The sequence below is a fragment of the Heterodontus francisci genome, chromosome 42, assembly GCF_036365525.1.
Source record: "Heterodontus francisci isolate sHetFra1 chromosome 42, sHetFra1.hap1, whole genome shotgun sequence".
NCBI classification, from domain to species: Eukaryota; Metazoa; Chordata; class Chondrichthyes; order Heterodontiformes; family Heterodontidae; genus Heterodontus; species Heterodontus francisci.
Window position 1 is genome coordinate 9,015,813 of NC_090412.1, and position 20,842 is coordinate 9,036,654.

Genomic DNA, 20,842 nt, shown 5'->3' on the forward strand with positions numbered 1-20,842 from the left:
TTGGTCATTAAGTTCCCATCCCCTTACCCACTCCCTGTAAACCTGTACAACATCCTGCAGCGTAGACAGTCTCTCGTTATGTTATAGCACAATAATTGGGCTTACATACAGTGCAGATAGTTTTAAATTGGACACTTGTTATGCTTTTGGATGCCACATCATTGCAATTGTCCCAGAAGGCTCCCATTGACATATCCAGTGATTTGCAGATCTCGCGTCTAGGTATTAGAATAATTTGAGGAGACGGTGACATAGCTGTAACGTCACTCAGCTAGTAATCCAGAGGCCCAGGCTGATCACCTGGGGACACAGGTTCAAACCCCCACCACAGCGGCTGGTGAAATTTAAATTCAATCAATCAATCAATTTAATTGATTAATAAAAAGAAATCTGGAACTGAAAGCTCGTCTCCGTAACGGAGCCACGAAACCACCATTGATTGTCGTAAAAAACCCATCATGGGAAAGATTAGCATCATTTTCATTCCAGGCTTCCAATCCAACACTGCCAATTATTCTCAGTCTTGGTAACAGCACAACAGCAAAGAACCTTACACAGAGGGGGCCAAGTCCTACCAGATGTACATATAAGTAATCGTTCACCAAGAAGTAATTTTATTGTGCGATGATATTTGCCTGTCTCATTAGTGCAATCCACATTGAAGTGACTTCCTCCAATTCATCTTTGTTAGTTCAAAGCAAATTATCCTTCACTCTTGCAACCTCCAAGGCAAAGAAACTGCAACAATTTCTGCTAACTCAGGGGTTTGTCCACATCAAGTCCCCGTGCTCGCTGATCACCATTGGTTCCCGGTCAAGCATCACCTCGATTTTAAAAATCTCATCCTGGTTTTCAAATCCCTCCTGGGCGTCCCCAATTTCAATGGATGTACCAATCGGAGCTGTGCCTTGAGCTGCCAAAGCCCTAAAAGTCTGGAATTCCCTCCCTAAACCCCTCTACCTCGCTTTCCTCCTTTAAAATGCTCCTTAAAACCTACCGCTTTGTCCAAGCTTTTAGCCATTTGCCCTCGTATCGCCTTTTGTGGCTCAGCGTCACATTTTCCTTCATAATGCTCCTGTGAAGCATGTTGGGATATTTTATTACATTAAAGGCGCTAGATAAATACAAGTTGTTGTTCCTGGGCTGAATCGAGTCATCAAGTGCAACGGTTCAAGCAGATGCCTTGGCCCAATGACTCAAACATGTTCTGCTGCACAACAGGGGAAGCACTGGAACTTTTGTATTTCAGCCACATGCAACGTGAATGTTTAAAATATGATTACCGTAGCTAACTCGAACTGTACAATTACGTCAAAATATACCGAGTATGCCATGACAGGGTGGAAACTTTTTTAAAAATTCATTCATGGGATTTGGGCGTCGCTGGTCAGGCCAGCATTTATTTCCCATCCCTAATTGCCCTCGAGAAGGTGGTGGTGAGCTGCCTTCTTGAACCGCTGCAGTCCATGTGGGGTAGGTACACCCACAGTGCTGTTAGGAAGGGAGTTCCAGGATTTTGACCCAGCGACGGTGAAGGAACGGCAAGCGGAGTGTATTCCATCACATTCCTGACTTGTGCCTTGTAGACAGGTGGACAGGCTTTGGGGAGTCAGGAGGCGAGTTACTCGCCGCAGGATTCCTAGCCTCTGACCTGCTCTTGTAGCCACGGTATTTATATGGCTACTCCAGTTCAGTTTCTGGTCAATGGTAACCCCTAGGATGTTGATAGTGGGAGAATCAGCGATGGTATTGCTGTTGAATGTCAAGGGGAGATGGTTAGATTCTCTCTTGTTGGAGATGGTCATTGCCTGGCACGAATGTTACTTGCCACTTATCAGCCCAAGCCTGGATCTTGTCCAGGTCTTGCTGCATTTCTACATGGACTGCTTCAGTATCTGAGGAGTCGCAAATGGTGCTGAACATTGTGCAATCATCAGCGAACATCCCCACTTCTGACCTTATGATTGAAGGAAGGTCATTGATGAAGCAGCCGAAGATGGTTGAGCCTAGGACACCACTCCGGCACCAGTTTCAGTTTGCACCAGATGAAGTAAAGACAGGAAAAAAAATCATAGCGGGGCCCGCTGGCTTACTGGTAAATGACTAAGTCATATTTCAATGTTTATTACATGGATTGCAGATCCTTTAGGGGTAATTCGGGGATTGCATTCCCTGATTCCATCTATTTAGAATTACAGCCACTGGTTTATGGTCAATGAATAACTCAAATTCCACTTTTATAACGTGATTCAGGGTTTTGAAAATTACATTCCACAAATTCAGGCATTTTTCTGTGGCCTTGCTCATAGCTGCCTTTCCCCATGAAGATCTTTTGTTTTCAAAGATTATCAGCTTTGGGGCTTGCGGAGTGAACTGGCCGATGAAGATATATGAAAAAAGTCATGCTCTTAAAACTTACATTCTGAGCTTAATGCGCACATTCTTGCCCTGGTGTTCCAAATGTAAAAAGTAACTTGCATTTATATAGCGCCTTTCACAACCTCAAGATGTCCCAAAGTGCTTTACAGCAAATTAGTAATTTTGAAGACATAAAGGATCCTATGGCCCGTCTTCAAAGAAGAACATGGGAGTTCTCCCAGGTGCCCTGATCAATATTTATCCCTCAACCAGTAGTTTATTTGGTCATTATTAATCTCACTGTTGCCAGTGGGAGCTTGCTATGCGCAAATTGCTGCCAAGTTTCCCAGCAGGACAACAGTAACTACACTTCAAAAGTGTTTCACTGGCTGTAAAGTGCTTTGGGACGTCCTTGAGATTGGGAAAGGCGCTATAGAAATGCAAGTCTTTCTGTCCATTCCACAGAAAGTCTTTTATTAGCCGGGAGGCACAGGGTTTGAACCTAGAACCTTCCATGTTCGCATGGCCGAGATTTACCCATTAAACAACCAGGAAGCTTTTCAAGTTCAGTTCAGCGCTGAAAAGAAAAAAAATTGTTTCAGTTCATTGTGGAGCGATGGAGAAGAAGAAAAGGGTGCTCGTTACCCACGGAGACCGGCCTCATTATGGGCTGGTCCCAGTCCAATTTTTTTTTTATATAAAGAAAGTGGAACTCTGCAGCAATATGTAGCAGTGTTTTCCTCATTGAAACACTTCAGTCTTGAGCCGAGTTGTGCCACACAATGGCCCGACACATGCTACTACAGTGCAAGCTGGCAATACAGCAATCATCTACCGAAAGCAATGAAAGGATGCTTAACTACCACAGCGTACTGCACTGTTCAATAAACCCATTCAATAAATTGCAGGGATAGGGGCAAGAGAAATGGGACTAACTGGATTGCTGTTCGAAAGAGCTGTTCCTGACTTGCTGGGCCAAACAGCCTCCCTTCTGTGCTGCAGTATTCTATGATAAGTGGCGATGCACTCTGCAAGATCACCCTCAATGAGCAATTAACGCAACATAACTGTTGTTGATGAGTGGTTACTTACTCTGAAATATCAGTGTCGGTATTCGGAGATACATGTAACTTGTGGTTCATTACAATTAACTCCTAATCCTATTTCTTCCGTTTTTATGTATTACAATGATTTACTTTCACATTTTTCCTATGCTTAAGTATCACAATTTGTAGCAAACATCTTGGACAACGAATATATCAAAGCAGGAGGACATTACACCTTATTTTAAACAGCTATTATGTTTCAGCAGATTCTCAAGGATTCATAATTCAGATTTTAAAAGGTTGTATAATGGTATTCACTGTCAGAAAACAGCTTTGCCATGCAATACGGCTTTTTCCAATCTTCAATCCTACCATACACAATCAAAATGTAATTCTGCAATTTAATTGCAATCTTAACCATATGTAGCAAATAATTAAAATTGAAATTTAAAGATCTCCCCTACTCCCTAAAGGTGTGCCAATTGCTTGCTGAGGCCCACTGGGCTCCAGTAGCTTTCGAGTCCCTTGACCAAGAGGCTATTTATCAGACAAGAACCTAGACAATGATCATCCGTAAACTACTCAACTGTGTCCGGTGGGGCGGGGGGAAAATCATAGCCAAGCCTCGTCTTGACCTGGGCAGACACACTCACACCCGCATAAAATTTCTAGAAGAGGTCACTCAACAGCCCTCAGAAGTGAGACCCCTTGGTTGGTTCCTGCCCACACCTCCCTCTAGACCAAGATCAATGATGCCAACAGCACCACCAGTACTGCCAGCAGGACCCTGGTGACCGGTGAGTGACGCAGCTCTGTATCAGTCAAGACACTCACACAAGTACGTCACTGCATTAATTAGTCTGCTAGAGGGCTTGTTTCTCAACGTTTCTCCCGAGCGTGGGCAGCTATTTCCAGGTTCAGAGCAGAATCCTGAGGACAGAAGAATGACTTGGATGAAAGGGAAAGTTACCCTTGAATCATGATTACAAACCAGAGCAGGCAGGTCATTCACTGAACTTGCTATAGGTGTTGCCTGGCAATTCCAGACAACAAGTACATCTGATCCGAAGAAGGGTCACTGACCCGAAACGTTAACTCTGCTTCTCTTTCCACAGATGCTGCCAGACCTGCTGAGTGATTCCAGCATTTCTTGTTTTTATTTCAGATTTCCAGCATCCGCAGTATTTTGCTTTTAAATACATCTGATCAATCAGTTGACAGAAAGATGCACTGCTGCAACATGTTCAGTCATGATGGCCACTGAGTTTTTTTTAAACAAGACTTTCTCTCATCTCATATTTTAATAACCAAAGTTTTCAAAGATCTCTTTCTTTAAAAGCGCAATTTCTTATTCTCCCTACGATGTTCCTCCTAGGCGTTGCTTGCAGCAGTGTCCTAGAGACTAATCTTTAATTCCTGGAGGACTCCAGGGCAATTCTGCAGGGTTGGCAACCCAAACCAACATGTCAAAGATCACTTAAAATCTGCCCACTATTGTATACTGTTTGGTAATAAATAAGCCTATTAAATTGTGGCTTTTTATTAAATGATCTGGAAGCTTTGCCCAAGACTCTTACACTAAGTACAAGTAAACACACGTCCACTAAAAGTAGAAATTTAAACATGGTCTTAAGTGTTTTATAGGGCTGTAAGTATAAAAAAGGACTTCTTACTTACAGTTAATGCCACTTCCTGCACAATCTTACTTCTTTATTTTGATTTCCTGAAAGGAAAGGGAAACAAATTTTTAAAATCAGAATAGGAAAACAATCGTCTTGTAATCTCTGTGTTCACGAAAGACTTCAGTTCAGCCTTCCCAGTTTCAACCTTCTAAAATAAAAGCAAAATACTGCGGATGCTGGAAATCTGAAACAAAAACAAGAAATGCTGGAATCACTCAGCAGGTCTGGCAGCATCTGTGGAAAGAGAAGCAGAGTTAACGTTTCGGGTCAGCGACCCTCCTTCGGAACTGACAAATATTAGAAAAGTCACAGATTATAAACAAGTGAGGTGGGGGTTGGGCAAGAGATAACAAAGGAGAAGGTGCAGATTGGACCAGGCCACATAGCTGACCAAAAGGTCACGGAGCAAAGGCAAACAATATGTTAATGGTGTGTTGAAAGACAAAGCATTAGTACAGATTAGGTGTGAATATACTGAATATTGAACAGCAGCAAGTGCAAACCTGAAGAAAAACAACCTGAAAAAAACAGTGGGTAAGCAAACTGAACAAACTAAGATGAAATGAAATAAATGCAAAAAAAGATTGTAAAAAATGTAAAAAGGAATGTCAAAAAAAAAAAATAATTTTGTCATTTTTAGTTATTTTTTCTTCCTTTTTTTTTTACATTCCTTTTTACATTTTTTACAATCTTTTTTTGCATTTATTTCATTTCATCTTAGTTTGTTCAGTTTGCTTACCCACTGTTTTTTTCAGGTTGTTTTTCTTCAGGTTTGCACTTGCTGCTGTTCAATATTCAGTATATTCACACCTAATCTGTACTAATGCTTTGTCTTTCAACACACCATTAACATATTGTTTGCCTTTGCTCCGTGACCTTTTGGTCAGCTAAGTGGCCTGGTCCAATCTGCACCTTCTCCTTTGTTATCTCTTGCCCCACCCCCACCTCACTTGCTTATAATCTGTGACTTTTCTAATATTTGTCAGTTCCGAAGAAGGGTCGCTGACCCGAAACGTTAACTCTGCTTCACTTTCCACAGATGCTGCCAGACCTGCTGAGTGATTCCAGCATTTCTTGTTTTTGTTTCAACCTTCTAAAGCCTGTATACCTGATTGGCACAGTTCTCTGAAGTGAAATACCTCAGGCAATTCAGTGGAGTCTATCGTTGTACACAAGACCAGTGCACGGGGCCCTTTCCTGTAACTTGCGTCAGAACTTTTTTTTTTCCCAGCACCTTCCGAGACTTCTAGCAAGACCTTCATCCCAGAGCATGTGTCAGCCTAAGGCTAGAGGACATCAAATGGACTACAACCTTTACGATGAGCAAGAGGGTTGCCTTCAGCAAAGGTTAATAGTAATTGGGACTGATCAGAGGGCTTACTAGAATCAAGAGATTTTTTTTTTTATAGCACTTGGCAAGAATTGGCTGCCTCCTTGTAAATTTGAAATTGTTGCATTCGGTAGCAATAATCGGATTGAGGAGGCGTTTATTGACACTCTGCTGGCTTCTCTTTTCAGAAATTTAATGCAGTGTTCGCAGCCAACACTAGCATTCAGATTGTATGGCTACGATCATGTGGTGCTCAAGGACTGCAGGCACGTCCTTTAAGCAAACTGCAAACCTGGTTCACTCATGTCTTTTAGGGAAGGAAATCTGCCATTCTTACCCTGACCTGCGTGACTCCACAGCCACAGCAATGTGGTTGACTCTTAACTGCCCTCCGAAATGTCCTGGAAAGCTATTCAGTTATATTCAAGGTGACTCACCACCACCTTTTCAAGGACAATTAGGCATGAGCAATAAATGCTGGCCTTGCCAGTGAAGCCCACAATCCATGAATGGATCTTAGATTGGGTACAGCACAGAAGGAGGCCATTTGGCCCCAGTGTGTCAAAACAGAAATCAGTCAAAGAAAGAGGGCCCAAAATGAAGCAGCCTTTCATTCACATTTGGAAGCCTAAATTTTGCAATGACAGAAGTGAAGCACATCATATCTTTCATCCTGAGTGAAATGTGTGCACACTCTAAGAGGTTTCCCTACAAGAAGTTATCAGGTCATTATCACAATGTTGTGTGTGGGGTCTTACTGTGCACAAACTGACTGTCGCGTTCCCTACATTACGACAGTGAAGACGTGTCAAAACTATTACCTTGGCTGTGAAATGCTTTGGGATGTCCTGAGGTCATTGAAAGGTGCTACATAAATGCAAATCTGGCTTTCTTTGGCCGCTTACTAACCATTGATAGCAAATCATACAATTACAATTGCACTACAGGTGGTTTGCCAATATAAATATCTGTTAGCAGGACAGCACAAATTATTCCTATAGGTCTCTTACTGGTCGAAGTCTCAGTAGGGGAGCATTTCAGGAACAGTGACCATAATTCCGTAAGTTTTAAGGTACTTGTGGAAAAGGATAAGAGTCATCCTCGGGTGAAGGTGCTAAATTGAGGGAAGGCTAATTATAACAATATTAGGCAGGAACTGAAGAATTTAGATTGGGGGCAGCTGTTTGAGGTTAAATCAACATCTGACATGTCGGAGTCTTTCAAACGTCAGTTGATTAGAATCCAGAACCGGCATGTTCCTGTGAGGAAGAAGGATAAGTTTGGCAAGTTTCGGGAACCTTGGATAATGGGGGATATTGTGAGCCTAGTCAAAAAGAAAAAGGAAGCATTCGTAAGGGCTAGAAGGCTGGGAACAGACAAAGCCCTTGAGGAATATAAAGAAAGTAGGAAGGAACTTAAGCAAGGAGTCAGGAGGACTAAAAGGGGTCATGAAAAGTCATTGGCAAACAGGATTAAGGAGAATTCCAAGGCTTTTTATACGTATATAAAGAGCAAGAGGGTAACATCAACTGCTGCTGGAGGACTATCAATTCGGTGAAAGGCGCCCTTTGGTCCGCACGAAACTTGCTGGTCTTCCAGCGCAAAGAGTTGTCATGACCGAATGTTGCAGACTGGCACATTCCAAGGTCCAGGACTACGTGCTGAGGGACGCACTAAAGCTTGGGGCAGCCGCAGCAAAGGCTCAATGGGGAAAGACCACAGTGTAAGGTCCTCCCACCAAGCTGAACTGAGGGGCTGGATCCACGGGAAACCCCTCGAACTGTATTGTTAATATTTTCATTTGCTGTAAATGTAAAACTGTAATTGGCATGACAATTGTGAAATGGAAGGGTTGTGAAGAAACTCATGATAGTATTGAAGGAAACTGATCTCCCTTGCAATGTTTGTATTTTTTGGTGCTGTTTGAAACTGTTTGGCAATGCAATTTTTACAGATTTTTATGAATAAGGTATATTTTGGAAATAAAAAAAATTAAAAAAACCAGGGAAAGGGTTGGCCCACTCAAGGACAGAGGAGGGAATCTATGTGTGGAGCCAGATGAAATGGGCGAGGTACTAAATGAGTACTTTGCATCAGTATTCACCAAATCCACCATTGGTGGATGATGAGCCGAGGGAAGGGAGTGTAGATAGTCTGGGTCATGTCGTTATCAAAAAGGAGGTGGTGTTGGGTGTCTTGCGAAGCATTAAGATAGATAAGTCCCCCTGATGAGATCTACCCCAGAATACTGCGGGAGGCAAGGGAAGAAATTGCTGGGGCCTTGACAGAAATCTTTGTATCCTCATTGGCTACAGCTGAGGTCCCAGAGGACTGGAGAATAGCCAATGTTGTTCCTTTGTTTAAGAAGGGTAGCAAGGATAATCCAGGAAATTATAGGCCGGTGAGCCTTGCGTCAGTGGTAGGGAAATTATGAGAGAGGATTCTTCGGGACAGGATTTACTCCCATTTGGAAACAAATGAACTTATTAGCGAGAGGCAGCATGGTTTTGTGAAGGGGAGGTCGTGTCTCACTAACTTGATTGAGTTTTTTGAAGAAGTGACGATGATGATTGATGAAGGAAGGGCAGTGGATGTTATCTATATGGACTTCAGTAAAGCCTTTGACAAGGTCCCTCATGGCAGACTGGTACAAAAGGTGAAGTCACACAGGATCAGAGGTGAGCTGGCAAGATGGATACAGAACTGGCTCGGTCATAGAAGACAGAGGGTAGCAGTGGAGGGTGCTTTTCTGAATGGAGGGCTGAGACTAGTGGTGTTCCGCAGGGATCAGTGCTGGGACCTTTGTTGTTTGTAGGATATATAAATGATTTGGAGGATACTGTAGCTGGTCTGATTAGTAAGTTTGCAGACGACACAAAGGTTGGTGGAGTTGCGGATAGTGATGAGGATTGCCAGAGGATACAGTAGGATATAGATCGGTTGGAGACTTGGGCGGAGAAATGGCAGATGGAGTTTAATCTGGACAAATGTGAGGTAATGCATTTTGGAAGATCTAATACAGGTGGGAAGTATACAGTAAATGGCAGAACCCTTAGGAGTATTGACAGGCAGAGAGATCTGGGCATACAGGTCCACAGGTCACTGGAAGTAGCAACGCAGGTGGATAAGGTAGTCAAGAAGGCATGCGGCATGCTTGCCTTCATCGGTCGGGGCATAGAGTATAAAAATTGGCAAGTCATGCTGCAGCTGTACAGAACCTTAGTTAGGCCACACTTAGAATATTGCGTGCAATTCTGGTCGCCACACTACCAGAAGGACGTGGAGGCTTTGGAGAGGGTACAGAAGAGTTTACCAGGATGTTGCCTGGTCTGGAGGGCATTAGCTATGAGGAAAGGTTGGATAAACTCGGATTGTTTTCACTGGAACGACGGAGGTGGAGGGGTGACATGATGAGAGGTTTACAAAGTTATGAGCGGCATGGACAGAGTGGATAGTCAGAAGCTTTTTCCCAGGGTGGAAGAGTCAGTTACTAGGGGACATTGGTTTAAGGTGCGAGGGGCAAAGTTTAGAGGGGATGTGCGAGGCAAATTCTTTACACAGAGGGTGGTGAGTGCCTGGAACTTGCTGCCGGGGGAGGTGGTGGAAGCAGATACGATAATGACGTTTAAGAGGCATCTTGACAAACACATGATTAGGATGGGAATAGAGGGATACGGACCCCGGAAGTGCAGAAGGTTTTAGTTTAGGCAGGCATCAAGATCGGCGCAGGCTTGGAGGGTCGAATGGCCTGTTCCTGTGCTGTACTGTTCTTTGTTATCTTATTCTAATACAGAGGGCTGGAGCAGCATTTCTGTACTAAATCAACAATTTTAACAGGTTTTGCTTTTTAATTTACAGATTAATGGCACATACTACAGCGTCCCCAGTGTAATGAGATTCACTCGATTTTGCGGCTTTGACAGACGGAATGTAGTGAGCTACACATCACCTCAGAATGGGTTGCCAACCCTCCTGGATTGTCCTGGAGTCTCCAGGACCTGGAGATTGATCTCCAGGGCACTGCTGTGATCAATCTTGAAGAAACAAAATCAATGGAATGTCAAAAATTATTGTGTTTTTAAAAACCAATCTTCTATGTACACTTTTGCTTATTAGTTACAAAAACCATTGGAGGTAGGGAGAAAAGCTGTTGACTGAAGTTGGGAATCATTCAATTGGGTAATCATGAGGCTGTTCACCTCTCAGTTGGTAGATGGTGCGCGATGCACTGCTGTATAAGTGCCACATACTAACTGATGGTGCCACAAAACTGGTGACAAGACCTTCCAATCAACAATAGCAGCCAGAGACAGAACGGTGAGGGGGAGGCAGAAAGAGGGCAGCTGCTCGAACCAAACATCCACCACCACGCCTACCAGCCGACAACCAACGTCCTTGCTGTGGGCTCATAAACCACCTGCAAATCCACAGTCAACACGGTCATCTCACTTCCACCCAGCCATCCGCAAAGAAGAATCGACCACGACACGAGGGATTGCCAATGATGATGGTAGTTGGTGCCCTGCGAGATTGGGCATTGACCAATGATGGAAAGCAGGGCAGTGGGAGGTGGAGGTCTTGCGGTGAAACCTTCAAGTTGGCATCCTTATTTGACAGCTGAAGTGGTATTTTAAAATTTCAAGAGATTGAATATTACAGACACAGTGTTACGTGCCAGCGAAACCTCTTTCCAAGCCAAAGCTTCCACGGGGCTGCTTCTCATTTCGCTACTGGCATGATGAACAAGAGCAAATCGCACAAAAGGACAAAATGTTACCAAAAGGTTAAGGAAGTTATGGTAAAAAAGCAAAGAAAAGCTTTACTAAAACCCCGGTTAGGCCCCAGCTCGATTATTGCAACCAATTCTGCACACCATCCTTTTGGAAGGATGTCAAGACCTTTGAGAGGGCCGAGGAGGAGATTTACCAGAATGGTACCAGTAATGAAAGACTTCAGTTACATGGACAAGACTAGAGAAACTGGGATCATTCTCCTCGGTGCAGAGAAGGTTAAAGAGAGACCTGATTTGATTTGATAGAGGTGTTCAAAATCATGAAGGGTTTTGAGAAGGAGAAACTGTTACCAGTGGCAAAAAGGTCGATAACCAGAGGACACGGATTTAAGGTAATTGGCAAAAGAACCAGAGGCAACACGAGGAGAAGAAAAATGTACACAGCAAGCCATTATCTGGAATGCACTGGCTGAAAGGGTGGTGAAAACTGATTTAATAGTAACTTTCTAAAGGGAATTGGATGAATGTTTGATGGGCAAAATCTGAAGAGATATGGGTAAAGAGCAGAGGAGCAGGACTAATTGGATAGCTCTTTCAAAGAGCTGGCACAGGCACGATGGGCCAAATGGCCTCTTTCTGTGCAGTATGATTCTATGATAAGAATCTTAAGCTACAAATAGTAAAGGCTGACGTTGCTACGGCAGCATTCACATAGCTGTCCTGTGATTAGCCTGAGATTTTTATTCTAAAAGTATACAGGAATTTTATACTTAATGAAATTGCTAAACAGGTTTCTGTGACTTACTCTTTCATTAACTACTTTTAATCAGAAAAGCCCACTTGTGGATTTCTGAAATATAATACATTTTAAATAGAAAGGGGAGAATATTCATCTTCATTCCAACAAGTCTGCTCGAAAATTTACAGTGCTGAGAATAAATTTCCTCCCCAAATGACGACCCTTTCTGCTCAGCTACTCCCCAAGTAATAATACCAACAGAATGGATGCATACAGTAGAAAAAAATTATCTCGTGCCTTGGTTTAATTCAGCAGCTAAGGGTTAAAGGTTGCCTAATCTATTCATAAGAAAAAATATGGCGAAATACAGCAGATGGCTGATGCTTAGTTATTTAGACCTTTGCATAAACCAATTCTATCAATATGAAAACACAAGTGCAAACCATCTGTGAGGAACAGTGGTAGGACATCCAAAACTAACAAATCTACACTATGAAATACTGCCGAACAGATGCATTAAAATGTACCCTGGTTGCACGTAGAATGTTCCAGCACAGCTCATTCAGCCCATCGTGCCTCCGTTGGCTCTTGAAGGGGCTATCCAATTCACCCCACTCCCCTGCTCTTTCCCCACAGCCCTGCAATTTTCACCCCTTCAAATACTCAACCAACTACCCCTTGAAAATTACTAATGAATCTGCTTCCACCACCCTTTCAGGCAGCAGATTCAAGATTATTCAATAGATTATCCACTGTAGACCATAAATTGGATCCTAATGTACGACTGGGCTTTATATTTATTTTTGAGTTGGTTTCATGGAATACAAAAGTGAGAGGAGGGGAGGTGCTGACATACTGTTGTTGAAAAGTATCTGCCAGTTAATTTTGAAAGGCAGCTTAATGAAAGACTTGTCCTCAAGTAAGATCCCAAGTACAGTGATATAAACTTCCCTTCCTTTTTTTCCCTTTCTCGCCTGAAAATTCTAACAACAATTCTGATAACGTCACTTCAGTACTGATTCTTTCATCTGTGATCCTGACCTGCGAGGGCCTGGAAACTATTCGACCAAATAGCTCATTGAAAATTGAATAAAATGTAAATTCTCATTTATCACCTATCGCATGGCTACATAATTAAATTTGAGTTTCATGTAATTCAGACAAAACAAAATGTGATTATGTCTAATTGGCACATGGGGAATAAATAAACCTTCCATTTCCTTGGCACATCGAAAATGTTTTAAAAATGGACTCTGAAGTAATTGTTACGCTCACCAAGTTGTGAAACAGAACCAATTTGTATTTTACACATCATATCATCAAGTACTCCCAACTCACAAATGTAATGAGACAGATAACTTTCTACATAAGTAAACCTCTAATTCTGAACAGTATCTTCCATTTGGCACTACAGTATGGTGGTTTTAGGTGGAACACACGTGAAATAGCTGATTTTCATAAGACATTGCAGACTAGGTGTTAAATTGACAAATGAGCAATAGACATAAATGCAAGGGAGCACATTTTGGTCGTAAGAATAAAGCTGCTGCATACTACTTGGATAATAAGAATCTAAATGGGGTGGAGGAGCAAAGGGACGTCGGGGCAGAGATGTACAAATCACTAAAAGTAGCGACGCAAGTTTATTAGGCCACAAAAAAGCAAACACAACATTAGGGTTCATTTCCAGAGGGACAGCATTGAAAAGCAGGAAAGTCATGTTAAATTTGTATATAACCTTGGTTAGATCACACTTGGAGTACCATGCGCAGCTTTGGTCTCCATATTGTAGAAAGGACATAGATGCATTATAGAGGGTGCAAAAAGGATTCACAAGGCAGCTATCAGAACTGAGAGGTTACAACCATCAGGAAAGACTGAACATACTGGAGCTTTTTTCTATAGAATAGAAAACGTACATATGACTAGGAGCAGGAGTAGGCTATTCGGCCCCTTGAGCCTGCTCCGCCATTCTATAAGATCATGGCTGATCTGTTTGTGGACCTAACTCCACTTTCCTGCCTACCCCCAATACCTTTGACTCTCTTGTTTGTCAAGAATCTGTCTATCTTTGCCTTAAAAACATTCAATGACCCTGCCTCCACTGCTTTCTGGGGAAGAGAGTTCCACAGACTCACAACCCTCAGAGAAAAAAATTTCTCCTCGTCTGATTTAAATGTGAGACCCTGTATTTTTAAACTGTGCCCCTTAGTTTTTGTCTCTTCCATAAGGGCAAACATCCTTTCAACATTCCTGTCAAGTCCCCTCAGGATCTTATATGTTTCAATAAGATCACCTCTCATCCTTCTAAACTCCAATGAATACAGACCCAACCTGTCCAACCTTTCCTCATAAGATAACCCTCTCATCCCAGGAATCAGTCGAGTGCACCTACTCTGAACTACCTCCAATGCAATTATATCCTTTTTTAAGTAAGGAGTCCAAAACTGTACAATTATACTCTAGATGTGGTCTCACCAATGCCCTGAACAACTGTACAAGGCTGAGGGGTGACTTGATTGAGGTCTTTAACATAATGAATGGTGGGTTTGATAGGGTAGACGTAGAAAGGATGTTTCCACTTGTGGGGGAAACCAAAACTAAAGGCCACAAGTATAAGATAGTCACGAATAAATCCAACAGGGAATTCAGAAGAAAGTTCTTTATCAAGAGACTGATGAGAATGTGGAACTCGCTACACATGGAGTAGTTGAGGTGAATAGCATAGATGCATTTAAAAGGAAGCTAGATAAACACGAGGGAGAAAGGAATAGAAAAGTACACTGATAGGATAAGATGAAGAGGGATGGGTGGAGACTCGTGCGGTGCATAAATGCTGGCATGGACCTGATGGGCTGAATGGCCTTTTTCTAAGCTGTGACTCTACATTACTCAACTTAACGGCAAGTTACACAGACTTATGGGTAGTTCTAAGTTCTTCACTTACACCCAATTAAAAGACAGATATTGCTCAACCTCGTTTTATTTACATCCCTTGAGCAACAACACAAAGAGATTGATTTTCATCTGTGTGGAACAAAATCAAACCCGGGAGCGGGGTGTTTATACACTCCACTGTACGTACTCAGGAGTTGGCTCTTGGTTAATTTTCAAAGCGAGTTTGTGTCTGATGCTAGAGAACAGGATTCCTTCACAAGTTGGGGCTTTACACCCACATGCTGGCTTCATCTGTTGGTGCCTTTTGCTCAACCACAGCAGACGTGTCTTTCCTTTCAGCATCAGAAGCTGCATGGAATTAAGCTGCTTGAAAAAAAATCTGCTCATTACTTTAGGCTGCTGAGCATCTAAGCACCCAACTGTCCTTTACTGCGCTCGGAAATAATGATTATGGGATGTCTGGATAGAAATATTTCCTCAAAGCTGCACCCAGCAAGGCCAACCTTCTAGGCCACAGAACTGACGCTATAAAATGCTAACATACAAGGTCTTGATACCTGAATGTTGCTTCATTAACCCAACTGTTTATCTCAAAGATCACTACTGTAGTGCACTTACAATACCCGATATTAACCACCAGTGTTTCAAAAAACTATAATTATTAGCTTTATATTATGCAGACCTTGCAATGTTTCCAGTACCCAAGAAGGATGAACGCAGGTCAAGATGAAAAGGATATTCAGGGGCAATTATTATTTTTTTTTTTAAATCTCCGAATAATTGTTTCAGAACCTGAATTTTGATTGCTTACTGGAACAGAATATGCAGTATGCACTTCATTCACCTAAAAAAAATTGCCTCTTTGATCAGATCAATTTGGTTGGCTATCTCGATTTAGTTAGCAGCATAGGTTTTGAATCAAAATAAATGATCTGTCGCATTGTGAAGAGTTACATCGTGGCTTAGCACAGGCATGCAAAGAGACACTTCCATTCCCTGTTGTTAAATAGATATATGTACAAAGTATTATTGAGCTTGCTTAGGAATCTCCACATCAGAGGTAAAAGACATATTGGTTTCGACACTTGGTTTTGCACCGAGTCCCGTTCACCCATCACCCCTGTGTTTGCTGACCAACATTGGTTCCTGGTCTAGCAATGGCTTCCTATTAAAATTCTCATCCTGCTGTTCAAATCCCATGCCCCTCGCTATCTCTGAAATCTCCTCCAGCTCTGCAACCCTCAACGATCTCTGCGTTCTTCCAACTCTCACAAGCATCCCTGATTTTAATTCCCTCTATCATTGACAGCCATGCCTTCCGTTGACAAGGCCCTAAGCTCTAAAATTTCCTCTGTAAACCTCTCTGCCTCCCTACTTTTCTCTTCTCCTTTAAGTCGTTCTTTAAAACCTAGCTCTTTGACCAAGCTTTTGGTCACTGGTCCGAATATCTCCATGTAGCTCAGTGCCAAATTTTGATTGGTAATGGTCCTGCAAAGCACCTTGGGACATTTTACTATGATAAAGGCGAGTGGCTGCTGCAAAGACTTGGATCCTTTCTAAACCTGGTATTTGCTTAGAACGAGATATCCAGCTTCACTTACTGCCTCATTCAACTTAGACACTCCAAACTGATTCATTAAAAGAACAGGCTAATTTTGTACAGAAATGTGCTGGCATTAATGTCGCACTGTTTGTATATACAACTTATCGTGCTTCAAATTATTGCAACTTAATTATATGTGGAAATTAATGGAATGGTTGGTAAATTTTTGGTACCACTAAACTGGCTCATCAATGCTGGAGATTAAATCGTTCCACAATTGTCCATGAGATCAAGTGCATATTTATATATTCTTGGATACAAGTCCGAGAGCTGTTAACAGGAGAAAGAGGCAGGTAGCTTCAAAAATCTACCAAAGATTCTATGCAAAGAAAGTGACAGAAACTTGACATATGCAAGGCTCTCAACATAATTAGCCATAACAACATAATGAGACATAGTACTTAAAAATCCACCAGTGAACCAGTTCATCTGGCTGTCAATCAAAAAGATAAAACTAAAAATTCTCAAAAGCTGAGCTTGTACAGTTCACTGTTTCCTAGCTAACCTTATTTGTTGAGTATATTCAAGATAGAGATCAGTAGATATTTGGGTAGTAAATGAATTAGGGATTGAGGATAGTGCAGGACGGTGGAGATGAGTAGAAGCTCGACCATGATCGATTTGAATGGCAGGGCAGTCTCAAAGGGCCGAATAGCCCAATCCTGCTCCTGGTTCTGATATTCTTTCAATTAAGTTTGTACAAGATGCTAAAAAGTAGTAAATTAAATAATTAATATGCCCAGTACACAAGCTTCCCCTCCCCCCCAACCTTTTCCCATATTATGTCATATTTACACTTTAAGTATGGCATTGGGGAGTAGCTCCAAAACCCCTGTCCCTCCACCACCTGCAAGGACGAGGGCAGCACCACCACCTCCAAGATCCCCTCCAACTCACACGCCATCCCGACTTAGATGTATTATCGCAGTTCCTTCATTGCACTGGATCAAAATCCTGAAATTCCATCTCTAACAGCACTGTGGGAGCACCTGCAACCCATGGACTGCTGCAGTTCAAGGCGGCAGCTCACCACCAGCTTCTCGAGGGCAGCTCAGGATGGCCTTGCCAGCGATGCCCACATCTCAACAATGAATGAAGAGTTAAAACAAAGCTCAGTTCCTGTAGCTAGTCTTTTATTTGATGAATTTCATAGAGGAATGGGAAGATTGCTTTGAGGCACTGCAGGTTCAACAAGTCTACTATAATGTGAAGAACTAGAATTGGTTCTTGCCTGTTTCCAACTATAAGTTAAGGACATTTGGAAAATTCCCCTCCAAAATGTTGCTGAAGTTAGATCAATTGAAAATTTCAAAGCTGAGACTGATGGGCATTTGTTAGACAAAGGTTGCAGAACTGAAGCAGGTAAATGGAGTTAAGCTGCAGATCAGCAATGATTTAATTGAATGGCAGAACAGGCTCAAGGGACAAAAGGGCGAACTCCTATTTCTTATGTCTCTATGTTAAGAGCTTGAGTGACAGATGTTTCAGATAGCCCTTGCTTTTGTTGCATCTTCACAAACCTGGTTGTAATCTTTTTACTGTCTTTTTCTGCGCTTTGTAGCTGGCAAAATACCCAACTGTGAAGAAAAGCTAGGACAATGATGGATTACAACCAGAACCGTGGAGATGAATCAAACTCGTTAGAAAAAAAGACAAGCCATTGTCAGACATATGAACACTACACAGCAATCAGAAGTTTACACACACCACCGCACCTCCACACACCCAGCCTCCCAACCACAGGAATGTCATTGCGCAACAGATAAAATACGAGCCAAATGTGGCACTTCAATTTCACCACAGTTAATGAAAGTTAGTGGAAAAACCATTAGTGAATCAGCCAAGAGAAAGTTAAATGACAAATTGGCATTTTAGGAAACCACTGACCCCGATAATTAAATGATAACAACTCGAAAGAAACCTGTTGTTGGTTAAACCTCAAGAAAGCCTGAAAAAGTAGCAGGTTAATATCCGGTCAGGAAGCTTTTCAGGAGGGGAAAGCCATCCTTCAGCTGAATTTGGACATGGCTTCATTAAGGAGGAGGTATAATATGCTTGCAGTGATCAGTAAGAATGCATTTCCATTGTCAGGTATCAGCTGGGCCTCATGTGTCCCTGGATCCAAAGCTCCCCTTCGGCAGTCACCGAGTCTCATGACGACACAAGATGCCTCAGAAACAGTCCCATTAACATTGTGGGTCTCTAAACACCGGTGAAGGATGTCAAAGTGCTCTTTGATCTAAAGACAGGAGAGAACTTAGAGCAGAGCATTGCACAAGAGATTTCAAGCTACAAGGGCCACAGGACCAGCTGTGTGCACGCTGCCCTGGCGGTATTCATCAGACCCAAGATAATCCTGGACCCCACCTGCATCACAAGGCTTCGCTTGGCAAGAGGCGGCACATGATTTCGTTCCCTCTCCTGAACACCCCTTTGTGGAAACAATTGGGAATTTGATTGATTATTCATTGATATCAGGCAGGCCATCAATGCCACATGTTGGATTCCGTTTCTTCCATTTGTATGTGCATGTTGAAAGAATTCCAGAAGATGGTCTACTGACAGTTGCTCTTTACACACACACACACACACACACACACACACACACACACACACACAGGAAAAGAAACACAAGCAGTGCGAGACACACACAGGAAAAGAAACACAAGCACAGTGCGAGACACACACACACACAGGAAAAGAAACAGAAGCACAGTGCGAGAGACACAGGAAAAGAAACAGAAGCACAGTGCGAGAGACACAGGAAAAGAAACAGAAGCACAGTGCGAGAGACACAGGAAAAGAAACAGAAGCACAGTGCGAGACACACACACAGGAAAAGAAACACAAGCACAGTGCGACACACACACACAGGAAAAGAAATACAAGCACAGTGCGAGACACACACACAGGAAAAGAAACAGAAGCACAGTGCGAGACACACACACATCCACACAGGAAAAGAAATACAAGCACAGTGCGAGACACACACACAGGAAAAGAAACAGAAGCACAGTGCGAGACACACACACAGGAAAAGAAACACAAGCACAGTGCGACACACACACACAGGAAAAGAAATACAAGCACAGTGCGAGACACACACACAGGAAAAGAAATACAAGCACAGTGCAAGACACACAGGAAAAGAAACAGAAGCACAGTGCGAGACACACACACACACACACACACACACACACACACACACACACACACACACAGGAAAAGAGATACAAGCACAGTGCGAGACACACACAGAGGAAAAGAAACACAAGCACAGTGCAAGACACACACAGGAAAAGAAATACAAGCACAGTGCGAGACACACACACAGGAAAAGAAATACAAGCACAGTGCAAGACACACACACAGGAAAAGAAACACAAGCACAGTGCAAGACACACACACACAGGAAAAGAAATACAAGCACAATGCGAGACACACACACACAGGAAAAGAAATACAAGCACAATGCGAGACACACACACAGGAAAAGAAATACAAGCACAGTGCGAGACACACACACAGGAAAAGAAATACAAGCACAGTGCGAGACACACACAGGAAAAGAAATACAAGCACAGTGCGAGACACACACACAGGAAAAGAAATACAAGCACAATGCGAGACACACACACACAGGAAAAGAAATACAAGCACAGTGCGAGACACACACACACAGGAAAAGAAATACAAGCACAGTGCGAGACACACACACAGGAAAAGAAATACAAGCACAATGCAAGACACACACACACAGGAAAAGAAACACAAGCACAGTGCAAGACACACACACACAGGAAAAGAAATACAAGCACAATGCGAGACACACACACAGGAAAAGAAATACAAGCACAGTGCGAGACACACACACACAGGAAAAGAAATACAAGCACAGTGCGAGACACACACACACACACAGGAAAAGAAATACAAGCACAATGCGAGACACACACACACACAGGAAAAGAAATACAAGCACAGTGCGAGACACACACACACAGGAAAAGAAATACAAGCACAGTGCGAGACACACACACACACACAGGAAAAGAAATACAAGCACAGTGCGAGACACACACACATCCAGCAGCAGGAGGACAGTCATGGGAAATGTTAGCACAATGGTCACGATATGGACTAGTGATCCAGAGCCCTGGACTAATAATAATGAGCTCAATTCCCACCACAGCTGTTGGGGAATTTAAATTCAATTAAAATCTGAAATAAAAAGCTAGTATCAGTAATAGTGACCATGGAACTACCAGATTGTCGTAAAAACCCATCTGGTTCACTAGTGTTCTTTAGGGAAGAAAATCTACTGTCCTTACCGAGTCTGGCCTATATGTGACTCTTAATCACCCTCGAAATGGCTTAGCAAGACACACAGTTGTATTCAAAAATGTGGCTCAGCACCAGCTTCTCAAGGGCAATTTGGGATGGGCAATAAATGT

At 42.6% G+C, this 20,842-nt stretch overlaps 1 protein-coding gene across 9 annotated transcripts in view; it reads right to left on the reverse strand.

Annotated features, from left to right (window-relative positions):
- ndst2a (N-deacetylase/N-sulfotransferase (heparan glucosaminyl) 2a) overlaps window positions 1-20,842 on the reverse strand; it is a 480,630-nt gene that overhangs the window by 247,677 nt on the left and 212,111 nt on the right. For all 9 annotated transcript variants that reach the window (XM_068020521.1, XM_068020523.1, XM_068020517.1 and 6 more), the window contains one exon: window positions 5,082-5,127. The gene's annotated coding sequence lies outside the window, so the exon portion shown is untranslated. The remainder of the gene's footprint in view (window positions 1-5,081; window positions 5,128-20,842) is intronic.